Below are 13,071 nucleotides of genomic sequence, written 5' to 3' on the forward strand. Positions count from 1 at the left end.
GCAGCGCGCAACTATCAAAAAGGACGCGTATCAGAAACCATGCTCAAGATACTGTAGCGAAGTGACGCAGCCGTGAGATATCAGACGCATCAACTCACCAGGGAGACGGAAGAAGAATGGGGATGAGCTCTGGCAGGGGTCAGTCCAAATTCGCAGGTACGACGACGAGAGTAGCATTTCAATAACTAAGTTTATTCACTTGAGATTTACTTTAAGTTAACACTGTATAAAAATATTTACAAGCAGAACGATGTCATACCCGTCGTCGTCGGCCTGCCTGACCGGCCTGGTCTCCCCTGGTGAAGTTGCGCCGTGTCTGCTGCTGTCTACTTGCTCACTCAAAAACTACTCGAACTACTCCTTAAATAAGTTTACACAGCATCCAAGAGACACTTTTCTCCACCAATGAGGTCTTTCGTTACCCCGACCAATCAGGCAAGCCGACACCATCCAATAAGCGGCAGAGTTCAGGTCAAGAAATGGTCGCGTCAACACTCCTTACACAAAAGCACTTTGACCCTAACTAATCGGCTTTTGACAGCCGAGGGGGGGGAAGAGGGCGCGTCAGGTGCACGTGTGACGTCAGGCGCGGCGGCCGGGCGGTCAGTACCTGCCCGCGGCGCCGTCGCGGTTATTTGGGGTACAAAGGTTGCCCCCGCGTCGAGGAGCCCACAAAATTCCCCGAAAGTAAGAAAAGAGGCCCGCGCTATACTCTTTTCGCGACAATACTAAGAAATCACATCGCACGCGCCCCGCTCCCCGACACCCACATCAACTGGGTCCCAGGCCATCAGGGCATGACAGGAAATGAAGCGGCACACGCCGCTGCCCGCGAGCATACCAGCCGGGCTTTCCTGCCATCCCACACTAGGCCGGCCACCAACGTTGATGACATCCCCCTGAAGTACTCGGAGCTTCTGCAACACCACCGACTCAGCAGAAGAACATACGCTTCACCACACAAGAATCTGAGCAAAGAGGAAGAAGTCATCCTGCGCCGCCTACAGACCAACAGCTACGTGCACGGAATAATCATGCACAGACTGTATCCTACGCAGTACTCGTACACGTGCCCCCATTGCGACGTTCCAGACACCCTGCAACATATGGTCCAGGATTGCCCACTGCGTGACAAAGCCGCAGACCCTACCTCACAAGCTCCACAAGACGACTCCAAAGAAAGCCGCCCCATAGAAGCAATAAATGAGCGCCCCAACTCACCGCAGATCCATACGATAACTGAAACGTGGGAGGCCAAGCTTTCCTCCGATAACCTGGACGACCAACGCAGTCTCGTCGCCCGGGACAAGGAGGCAGCCCAAGCCAGAGGGTTCTTGGAATAAGGAATCCTCCCACCTAGGGTGAACCGGGTTCTGACTCGGTTTACCGTTTCGGAAAATAAAAGTTTAGTTCTCTCTCTCTCTCGCCTATGCCAATGGCTACATATCCCGCATCGCTGCGCGCTTACTACGCTTCTGGCAGCCCTAGCTCCCCGTAACCCTAATCTGGACGCCAGCACATGCCGGGCTCCCTGGCAACGAGGAGGCTCACATTCGGGGCAGTAGGAGTCGAGCTACGAGCCGAGGATTGCCTGCTTCCATGATATTCTCTCCCCTGCAAAATTGATGCCTTCAGGTGGCATGTGCAAGTTTATTGACGAATTGGCTTCACCCAAAAAGATCACGTACTCGTGACGCCTGCGGCAGAAAGGATGTTCTACATCCACCTCCAAGGTTTGAAAGTGGTAGTGCTGGCTAACACCTACAGAAAGTAGTTTTTTCATCTACTCTCAATGCCATTTTTATCATTTCTTTAATTCAATTAGTAACCACATGTCTCCTTTGTTGTCCTTGGTACCTATGCTGGCTTCTCATGATATGATTCACAAAAATCGGGCCTCTTGGTTAACCCCCTTTCTTCTCGTTCTCGTGCTACCGTGACAAAGGAAGGCAAAACACATTTCCAGCCCCATCCATCACAAGAGTGCAAGCCCCACACTGGCGACGACTACAAACACGGACAGCTCCATAACCCCTACTACTGCATGCCCGATACCCAGACGAATTTCCCTGCAAACTTTGCGGCAAATCAGGTGACTTCCTACACACCCTCTTCATCATGCCCCACCTTCCCTCATCTTCCATTACCTGCCGTGGCGGAGTGTTACTAGGAGACTCCCCTGACCGGCACTTCCGCTCAAGACCAGCGCCGGATCATCTCCAGTGCTGTGGGAAGGAATGCGCTCCAAGAGCTCTCCTTCGCTTTGTAAGGGTGTCCCCTCACAGTGAGGGAGGGGGCACCCTTACTTTTCATATCATTGACGATAAATGTTCCAGCCAGGTTTGCGTGGACGAGGAACGCGCGCACAGCACAGGCCTGCGAGGGCGACAAGGCGGCGACGCACTCCGCCCTCACGCAACGGCTCGCGCGCTACGGAGGCGGCAACTGTGGTGGTCGACCGCTCTGCTGCGTCGAGGTGCGTTCGTGCCTGGCGTTCAATTGGCACGATCGCATTGAAGGGGCGGCGAGGAAATCTGTCTGCTGAAGCCTAAGCATGCCATCCACCGGTAGACACGCATAAGCTAGGAAAAGCAAGTAAGCAAAGCTGAGCAATAACGGAGTCAAGGCAGAGCCAAACAATGTTTAATCATTAGTAGACAGTTTTCACAATATCTGTAGCGCTCTCTTGTTATTAATGAAGGGAAAGCCAGTCATTCACCCGTTCGTAGAAAATGCTACATGCAGCATTTGTAGCATTTTCTACAAACGGATGGATGTCTGACTTTCCCTTCATTATTTACTTCTCTCCACTTTGCGGCTTTACGCAGAACTATTACGTCAAACTAATGCCTTTGCTTCTAGTTGTTGACAAATTCGACTTCGCCCTGCCATCTGCTAGCCGCCTGGTTAGCTCAGATGGTAGAGCGGCTGCCCCGGAAAAGGCGGTGGCCCATGGTTCGAGTCCCGGATCAGGAGGAGTTTTTCTTCAACTGCGAGGCTCTTCTTTCGAGGAACCCGTATAGGTTTCTTTTGTAGCATTTTCTACAAACGGGTGAATGTCTTACTTTCCCGTCATTAATTGCTTCTGTCCACCTTGCGGGTTTCCGCAGAACTATTACGTCTCTTATTATTATGCTGCGAGCAGGCCAATGCTACGAGCCGTACGCCAATCGATGCCAGTTAGCCTGGACGCGTAAAATCGACAAGCCCTTGGGCAGAGTGCGGTTCGCACATACCGGTTGACAACGCGGGCGTTATGGCCACTGACGAATAGGCGCCGCCACCGAGCCGTGCGCACGATCTTTCCCTCGCCTTCCGCGTTCCTCCTCGCTCCCGTAGCGGCGGCGGCGTCTCGCCACTCGTCCGCTGCATCCGTCCCCGCGCAGGTGAGTGCTGCCTTACGTCCTCCTCTTACATTGTGGGCCTCGCTGAGTCGTTATGGGATACGGCCGTCTCGTGATCTGATTCTGATGTACTAAGCCCTATTCGCTGGTTGTACGCCGGGCACTTTCCGCGACGACGTTGGTTTCCACCACGCAATGTTACGGATGTGAGACGCTAGCATTATCACGAAGATTACGAGAGAAATGTAGCAGTAATTTAGGAACAATAAACAAAAACATGCAGATCCAGCACACATGACACTGTATGTGACGCGAAGCTTTCTTGAAGCGGTTAATTAAATTCTGTGCAACTAACGTCCATGCGCATAATTGTCAAAAAATAAATTCTGCGGTTTTGCGTATTAAGTCGAAAATTGCGTTTACTTTAATTCATCGTATGCAGCGTGCAACTTCGTGCAATGTTTATGTTTATCCACCACAGAGGCCATAACTTGAATGTGATGCAATTTTTACATTTATGCACTCAAGGTATGCTGAAAATACCAGATCGAGTGGAGGCACCAGCGCGTGAGAAGCAACGGGGCGGACTCGCGATGTACAATTGAGGAGGGAACACACTTTGCTATTTGTTAATCATTTTTATCTTTTCAACAGTGTCCCATTAGAATCCGTCACATCTTTTAAATACTTAGGTATTCATATAATGTAAATTGGACAGTAGATACAGAAAACATTATTAACAATGCCAACCGTATGCTAGGATACTTAGGTCGCGACTTTTCCACCGTTCGTTCTTCAGCTAAACTAGTACTTTATAAAACCTTAATAAAATCGAAGCTTGAATACCCTGCTTGCGTATGGGATCCTATGCATGTACAATTAATCACTGCCCTGGAACTTGTTCAGAATGACTCGACTCGTTTTAGTCCCTCCAACTACAACCGCACTGTAGCATAACAGCCATGAAAGCCAGCCTTTTCCTCCCGTCTCTAGCAGCGCGTCGGAACACTGACCGCTTGAATTTATTTCATAACATAAACTACCATACCGTTCTTCATGACAAGCTAGTTCTGTCACCACAATATATGCCCCATCGCATTCATCATCGCCGTAAGGTAGATTGTCAAACGAAAACATTTTTCGGATCTTTCCTTAGGCGCACATCAATCGAGTGGAACCGCCTTCCTGCTGACATTGCATCAATCATGGATAACCAACGTCTTCGCGAGACACTGTTCTTTAAGTACATGCCTGTTCTAAATTGTTATTGCTCACTGTATCTTGCTTTTGTCTTATATATGTTTGTATTTTTTGTTCCACACCGGCAAATACCCATTCTGGAGGGTTGTACAAGAATGGCGCGCACCCAGTACAAAACTGCTATATCAAAGAAAATAAGTAAATCAGAGAACACGTAGAATATGATGCGCATCGCATTAAGAGGTCGCAGTGTTTTAAAGATACCTATGAGCCGACATTAGATGTACGTGTTCTATGTAGAAATTTCTTTTATTACGCCGAATAGGGGTGCGCTTACACAACATTGTCGGTCCGCATACAGCGTTAATTTAAGCCCGTTTGCTGATGCTAGTTTCGCCGCACATAGAAATGTCGTATGTGTGACCATATCCAGCCACTATCAAATTCTACGTTGCGGAAGTTGTCAACACAGTGGAGTAGTACTCAAAAATGCGGAGGCACGTCCGACGTATCGCATCAAATTTAATTTTTTTGTTGAAAGTAAGTTAGACGGATCCAGCAGTTGGTTTAATTCTTTTTTTATGGAATTACGTCTTGCGTATCTCGTTGGTTTCCGCATGTTTCGCGTGAAGGTGCGTCAGGTATAAACGCGCTGAAACGCCACACATGCAAACGTTGAGTGCTTTGCGGGGAACGTGCCTGAGAGCGCGCCGCAGATTCTTAATACTGCTCCAACTGCCGCATCTGCTTTCCAAGAGTTCCCTGAGGCGCGCTTTCACGGAACACAAAACGCGTTCCGTTCGCTGCCTCTCCATGCGATGCTATGACAACATATGCTTCTCGCAAAATGACCAATAATGCAATTACACTCCGCTGCCAATCTGTTCGAATGATTGACCGAAATTTGTCTGTATCGCAGCTGTTCTTTGTATATTTCTCAATTACCAACATGTCAAAGTCGAAACTGCGACACGCAAATTAACAGAAATGTCATCTAACCGCAAGTAGCGAAGCGCAACTCGTCCCCAAACTCCGTGAACTATGTATATTCAAGTTGCCTTCACTTTTCATTACACAACTGGCGCGAGTGGCCCTTTCACAACTGTTTGCTTTGCTGCTCACAACCAGTGCTCGTATTCACAAAACATTCTTGCTCTAAATGTTTTCGTGCGGGCCAGTAGTGATGCAGGACATATCATTAGCGAAAACGATCAGCCAATGAAAAACAGCGCTTAAGAACGAAAATCTTTGTGAATTCATTTTTGGCGCGTCTGCGGAAGATTCTGCTTTAATCGTACCGTTATGCCCACGCTAATCAAAAACATTGAAACAGTGCGTGTATACGGAGTCGTATCGGACGCCGTGCTTCTGCATAGTTTTAAATCATACTCAGGTGAGTCCGGAAACACTTAATTATATTCATTCATTTACTTAAAGTAGTGAATGTTGTGGGTGGGGTTCGCCAAGATGAGGGAGGATCTACTTGCAGCAGCTCACTTTGATGATGAGTGCCAGAGCGGGGCTAACGAAACACGTTTGCAAGTGGCTGCAAGCGTTCAATGGCTGATACATAGAGCGTTTGGGTATAGGGGCGCTCTAGCGCAAAGCTATTCTAAGCAGTTTCGATTCCATTTCTGTAATTTGCACTACACGAATGGTCGAACATTTTTTCGGGCCACCCCCGCTTCGCCTGGCTGTCACGTGACGTCACGAAATCCGCGAAAACTCCCCGTCTGATGTGTTGTGTACACACTGATTATGCAGTAATAAACCGATAAAAGAAATATTATTTCTGATCTGCGCCTGTTTCGCCATTAGTCTTTCGCTATTGGTCAAAAGTTTTCGGACCGCGCCCACTTCTCCATTCTATCACGCGACGTCACAAAACCGCGAGAACTCGCCACGTGAAGGGGACTAGGGGCGCTATACATATATAACGTAAAATTATTCCAAACTTTTCTATTCCAATTCTGCAATCAGCCCGCCGCGATTGGCAAAAACATTTTTTGGGCCAGCCCCACTTCACCTGTCTGTCATGCGACGTCACGAAAACCGCGATAGCTCACCAACTGATATGACGAGTACACAATGATTATACACGATTTGACCGAATAAATGAAAAATGATTATTTCTGCTTCAATGCCTTTTCGCCATTAGCCCTCGGATATTGGTCGAAAGCTTTCGGGCTGCACCCACTTCACCTGCCTGTCACTCGACGTCACAAAACCGCAAATACTAACCGCGTCAAAGAGACGTGTACGCGTTAAAGGTGCATTAATTTGCCGAACAAAACTGACTTGTATTCTGAATAGCCGCAGGCTGCTCCTTTTCGAAAGGAATAAAAGATGGCTGCCGCCGATCGCTGATGCACTGGCTACTCGCACCTGTCGGAGAGCATGGGTTTATTTGCGTATAATAAAACTTTTTGCGTGGGCGTCTAACGTTTTCGAGCACTTTCGGAACGTTTACGACCGCGTTCTGCCAACTCTTCTTTGCTGAGGATCCATTTTAGTGTCATTCTTAAGCTTCCGTTGCATGCCGCCACAATTTTCGACCAGCCACCGCCAGCTAAATAAGGGGTAGCGGACCAATCGCAGACGCCGGCACCACCCTCTTCATCCGGCTCGGCCCCATCTAATCCTTCTCCACTTGAGCATGCTGCTCGCCTCTTGTCACCCAATTAGATAAGACAAGCAGCTCAGTGTAGTGGGCAATGTTATTTGTTTTTCAAGCAAACAAAAGTGACCTCCGATGAACAGAGAAGACCGCGTGTGAAGGACGAACTCCGAATGGGCTCCGGCTCTTGGAACACCTCACAGCTGATCTTTTGTTTCTACAACGTGCTTACCACCACAAGTCGACGGATCTTAACGGGTGAAATCTTTTGAGACCAAGATCTCCCAGATCCGGTGAGACCTCGGCCCTTGGAAATTTCGAGGCGAGCAGGCCGCAGCGCAGGCCTAACGTAAGCGCCGCGATTACGGCGTGACAGCATCGCGTGCCGCCCATGCCCACTGCACTGCTACCGTGAAGATGGCTGCCCGAGACCCCCTGCCTGCCGCAGCATTGGACGAAACCACAACATCCGCCGCTATGGATCAAGAACCGACTCAAGACAACGAAGACGGGACTTGGTTTCTCCTGGCCCGAAAGCGCAAGAAACAGGTCCAAGCTACGTCGAATTTGCCACCCAACACCGAACCCGCAAAGCAGGACCACCTACATCTGACATTGCGCAATAAGAGCTCGCAGCTGCCCCCGCTACCTATCGACGACTTGAAAGTGGTCTTCCGACCTAGAGATGGACGGAATCTCGGTGAGTGGCCGCAGCACTCTATAGCCAGAGCGATAGGCACAGCGGCTCAATTAAACGCGAGCACGCTCCACCAGCTCCGCATACGCCGAAAGCAGAACGTCGCAGTGGTCAGCACACCGGACGAAGAACTAGCGGCAAGACTGCAGCTGTTCAAGTCTATATGCCTGGAAAACAAGCAGTACGAGGTTCAGGCCTATGTGGCTGCTCCGGATGCTTCCTGCGAAGGAGTCATCTCCGGCATAGAAAAAAAACACAACGCCGACAACGCTGATGACAAATATCCGATCACCGATGACTCAGGTCCTGCATGCAAGAATCGTGGGAAATTCAGCCACGGCCAATCATCACGTTCTCTGGCATTCGGGTTCCCCGGTACATCTACTATTACGGAGCAGAATACTGGTGCTACATTCATAAACCTCGACAGCAGCTGTGCAGCGTGTGCCTCTCGACGGGTCATCGAGCGGATGTTTGCCCAACCCCGGATAAACCCCGGTGTGCTGCGTGCGGAACTTCCAACCCATCTGAAGGAAATGATTGCACGCTGAAATGTTTTGATTGTGGTGGTGAGCACCCCGCCACTGACTCCCGATGTCCAGTAAGGCAACTCAAACCCTTTAACAAGAGCCACGTGTTCCGAGAGCAGCAGAAAACGACGGAGCAACAACTCCAGCACGACAGGAAGTCCAGCAAGGTAACGGCATTCAACGGTGCGGCACCTGCGACTACTGATGCAACACGTGGTCGTCCTCGCTACCGATCCCGAGGACACAGCCAGTCCCAAAGTCGCAGTAGGTCCAGGGTCCGCAGGCCGTCCAAGGACCAGAAGCAACCACGCGGTCGAAGCCGATCTGCGAGCCGTAGCCTGACGCGGCAGAAACAGCTACCGAAGGAACATCAGGCCGCGTGGACGAAACCGTCCGACCATCACACCAGGAAGGTGACAGTGGTGAGTTGGTCAGCGCAGTTTCCCCCTCTTTCCTCGTCTCTTCCTTCACTTCCGTCCGCACAGCAAACAAACAAACAAAAAAAAAAACTGTCTCCCACAGCGACGCTTTCACTCACCCAGACACACACACGATCCCCTGAGAAACACCCTCACAATTCCTGCACCAAACAAGAAGTGTGCGAAATGATAGAGGAAATGGCGACTGTTTTGAGAGCTGAGATGCAAAAAATGAAGGTAGAGATCATGGCTGATGTCAAGCACATGCTACAACAGGTCATACAACAAGCCATGACTGACATGAAACAATTCATCAGTGCAACTTTTAGCTCAACTTGCAGTCATCAAAACGACTCACTTCCACATGACACTAACGCCACTCGAGAACCAAGAAGGTCACACCCTTACACCCGTCCGGCTCGTACAACAAGACCTGCCATCACCAGCGAGGCGGTATCAACCAATCATGGCCAACAAACCTAAGAGGCGCACTACCACCACCTTCCGGGTGTGGCAATGGAATTGTAGAGGGTACCGAAGGAAGAGGGGTTCCCTCACACAGTTCCTAGCCACACGTTCTCACCCACCAGACGTTATAGCACTTCAAGAAGTACATTGCACTCCCACACTCACTGGATACAATGCATACACCGACAAGCATGACACCACCAAACAACCAGTAGCTGCCACCCTTGTGACCAAACAAATCACAGTGATCGAGCACACGCTCGACAGCTCCCATATTGCGCATGTGCTCTTAGAAATTGTACCAGGGAATCGATTTGAAACCAGCTTGTTTTTACTTAATGTCTGCAGTGCACCCAAATTGCGACGAGACGACTTCGGACAACTTTTTTGGGCCGCCAGTAAACAAGCCAAAAAATTGATTATTCTGGGAGATTTTAATGTGTCTGATCCAGCCTGGGGGTACCAAAAATAAACTCCAAAAGGCCGCCGTCTAGCCCATGCCATGAACCTTCATCAATTCACTCTGCTGACAGAACCTGACACACCAACCAGAACGCGCAACAGCGTAAGCAGGGATACCTGCCCTGACCTAACAATGCTCAAGGGTTTGACTCAGTGCTCCTGGAACAAGCTAATAGAGAAACTGGGCAGTGACTACAGCATTCTAGCCACAGAAGTCCAACTGGTGGCCATACGCACCCCAGAACGTCCAATTAAAATAACGAACTGGGACACATTCCGGCGCAACAGAACCAAATCTCAACAACACGAACCGCCATTTCTACACGAGTGGACAAAACAGCTACAAGCAGATTTTAAAGCAGCCACTAAGCAACTTACTGCAACAACGGATACACCGGATGTGGACAGACATCTGCTCCATCTCCGGGATGCTCGAAGAGGCCTGTCCAAACGATGGAAGAGGCAGAGGCACAACCGTAGGCTGAAACAAAGAATCGCCCGGATCACAGCAGAAGCTGAAGAATACGCCACCAGCCTCACTAATAGCAATTGGCACACAAGAAGCAGCTGCAGCAGAAACAGCAGCAAAAGAAGAGCGGCGAAGGAGTTAAGATGAGCTGGGGAGACGGCCCTCCCAAATCGCTTTTTGCACCGCACTCGAACAACACACAAACAACACAAGACAGACAACTAATTGAAGAAATCAAAAGTCTCAGGCGCGAACTCTAGCAATGTCGCGAGGAATCCAGACAATTAAAGAAACAGCTAAACGACTTAATCAGGGAAAAACAAGAAATGAGGGCAGGTTACACACCGACTAGCACACCTTCTCCGCCACCCCAGACCATGGAGCTGGCACAACAAAACAACGAAAAGGGGAACCCCATTGACGACATCAGAAGTCTCATAATGAATCTACAGAGCCAGATGCAAAGTCAAATGCAACAGATGCCAAGCGAAATACAGCAAACACAACAAAAGTTTGCCCTGCAAGAGCAGAGTTTCCGAAATTACGTGAAGAATCAGAATACGCAAAGAACCACCAACGACGCCAGAGACAGACTATACAACGAACGTAGATTCGGCGCAGAAAACCCCAACGCAACCAACAATAATCAGACATGGCAGAACGGAAACAACAACACTTAGAAATCCGGCAATGGAACTGCAGGGGGTACAAGCGCAAGCAGGGCCTCCTACAGCAATTCATATACACCAGAGGAACCCCACCAGATGTAATCATGTTGCAAGAAACAAACAGCACCCCAACGCTCAGGGGCTACACATGTCAAGAGAGCGGCCACACCGCGACCCTCATAAGCAAACAAATAGTAGCCATAGCACACAAAGAGATAGAGGATACCCAAATAGAGCACGTAATCACGGAGATAATTCCCAAAAAGAAAAGAAAAACCAAGAGCACCTACAACGTAAATCTATATAGCCCACCCAGACAAACAAAGGGGAACTTTATTAGGCTCTTTGCGGAGGCGAAAAAGTTAGCGGGGCAGAATACTCTAATCATTGCGGGTGACTTTAACGCCAAGAGTCCGAGATGGGGCTATACTAACGAGGACAAAAAGGGGCGCGGCATCTGCACGGCGGCAGAGAACGTAGGGTGCGAGTTGCTAACCGACGAGAACCAACCGACCAGGCAGGGGAATAGCGTCAATCCAGACACGAGTCCCGATCTAACCTTTATCAGGGGCGCCAAACAAGCGGAGTGGGAAAACCTGCTCGAGAACCTTAGGAGTGACCATCACATAATAAGGATCAGCACGGTAACGGACAACGTCCGGAGGAAGATTGGCACGGCTCGGCTGACGAACTGGGACGCCTTTAGAGCGCACTGCAAGCAGCTCGAAGGCAGCATCGTTTCGGCGGAAGAGTGGAGCCAACAACTCAGGCGAATTCAAGAACTATACACGAAGGAAGTAGACAGGACGGAACAGACTCCGGAGGTGGACAAGCGGCTCCTCAGGCTATGGGAGGCGAGACGCGGGCTCACCAAGAGGTGGAAGAGACAGAAACTCAACAGAAAGCTAAAAAAGAAAATTGCGGACATCACCAAGAATACAGAGGAGTACGCGACGCAGCTGGCCAGACAGGGGTGGCAGCAATTTAGCATTTCGCTAAACGGCACCCTCAGTACGGCCAGAAGGTGGCAGATCCTCAAGGCCCTCATGGACCCGAGCAAAAACAAATCCGAAGGCAGCAAGTCGATACAGAGGCTAGTCCACCAGTACGAAGGCACGGACGAACAACTCCTTGAGGAAGTCCGGGTCAAATGCTACGGCAAAGACCAGGTCGAGAGCTACAAGAAAGAATACCGTGGCGAAGAAAACCCTACCACGGACCGACCCATCATATGATAGAAGAGGTCGTCGAGGCGATAAGATCGGCCACCAAGAACGTGGCGGCGGGGGCGGACAAAATCCGGAACTCGCTAATCAGAAATGTCGGTGACGAGGCCATCGACCAATGGCAGCCTACCTCAACAAGCTCTGGCAAGAAGGAAGAGTTCCGGCGGAGTGGAAACACGCCGTCGTCGTAATGATTCAGAAGCCAGGGAAGAAACTTCAAATAGAAAATCTCCGGCCGATATCCCTAACGTCGTGCCTGGGCAAGCTGTGCGAGAAAGTGATCACGAAGAGAATCCAGTCGCACTTGGACAACGAGCGATGGTACCCGGACAGCATGTACGGTTTCAGAGCCAACCTCTCAACGCAAGACGTGCTGCTCCAACTAAAGGAGGAAGTGCTCCAGACGATGCCGAAAACGGGCGAAAAGGTTGTCATGGCCCTCGACATAAAGGGGGCCTTCGACAACGTGAGCCACGCGGCCATCATGGAGGGCATCAACAACACCAACTGCGGGAAGAGAGTGCATGATTACGTCCGGTGCTTCCTGAGCAACAGAACGGTGACGGTGGGGCTGGGCGAGCTGAGAAGCAACGTCTTCCCCACGCCGTGCAAGGGCACACCCCAAGGATCCGTCATATCGCCCGTCCTCTTCAACGTGGCAATGATTGGCCTGGCAAGAAAACTTAGGGTGATCCGAGGCATCCAGCACGCGATATACGCCGACGACGTCATGATCTGGCTCACCCAAGGATCCCTCGGAGAGAAGCAAGGAAAACTGCAGGAAGCGGCGACCCGCATGGAAAACTACACCAGAGAAAGGGGACTGCGATGCTCCACGGAGAAGTCGGAGCTCCTCAGGGTCGGCAAGCACCCAACGCAAGCGACACTGGAGGTGACCCTCGAGGGACACAACATCCCGGAGAAGAACATGATTAGGATCCTGGGCATGTGGCTCCAAGGCAGTCGGAAGT

The 13,071-nt window shown here is 50.3% G+C and overlaps 1 protein-coding gene across 4 annotated transcripts in view; it reads left to right on the forward strand.

The window, feature by feature from the left end:
* The first annotated feature begins 3,303 nt into the window (after positions 1-3,303).
* The window catches only part of LOC129382171 (uncharacterized), a 431,723-nt gene continuing 421,955 nt past the window's right edge, over positions 3,304-13,071 (forward strand). For all 4 annotated transcript variants that reach the window (XM_072287040.1, XM_072287041.1, XM_072287037.1 and 1 more), the window contains exon 1: positions 3,304-3,386. The gene's annotated coding sequence lies outside the window, so the exon portion shown is untranslated. The remainder of the gene's footprint in view (positions 3,387-13,071) is intronic.

Source organism: Dermacentor andersoni, chromosome 3 (assembly GCF_023375885.2).
Source record: "Dermacentor andersoni chromosome 3, qqDerAnde1_hic_scaffold, whole genome shotgun sequence".
NCBI lineage: Eukaryota > Metazoa > Arthropoda > Arachnida > Ixodida > Ixodidae > Dermacentor > Dermacentor andersoni.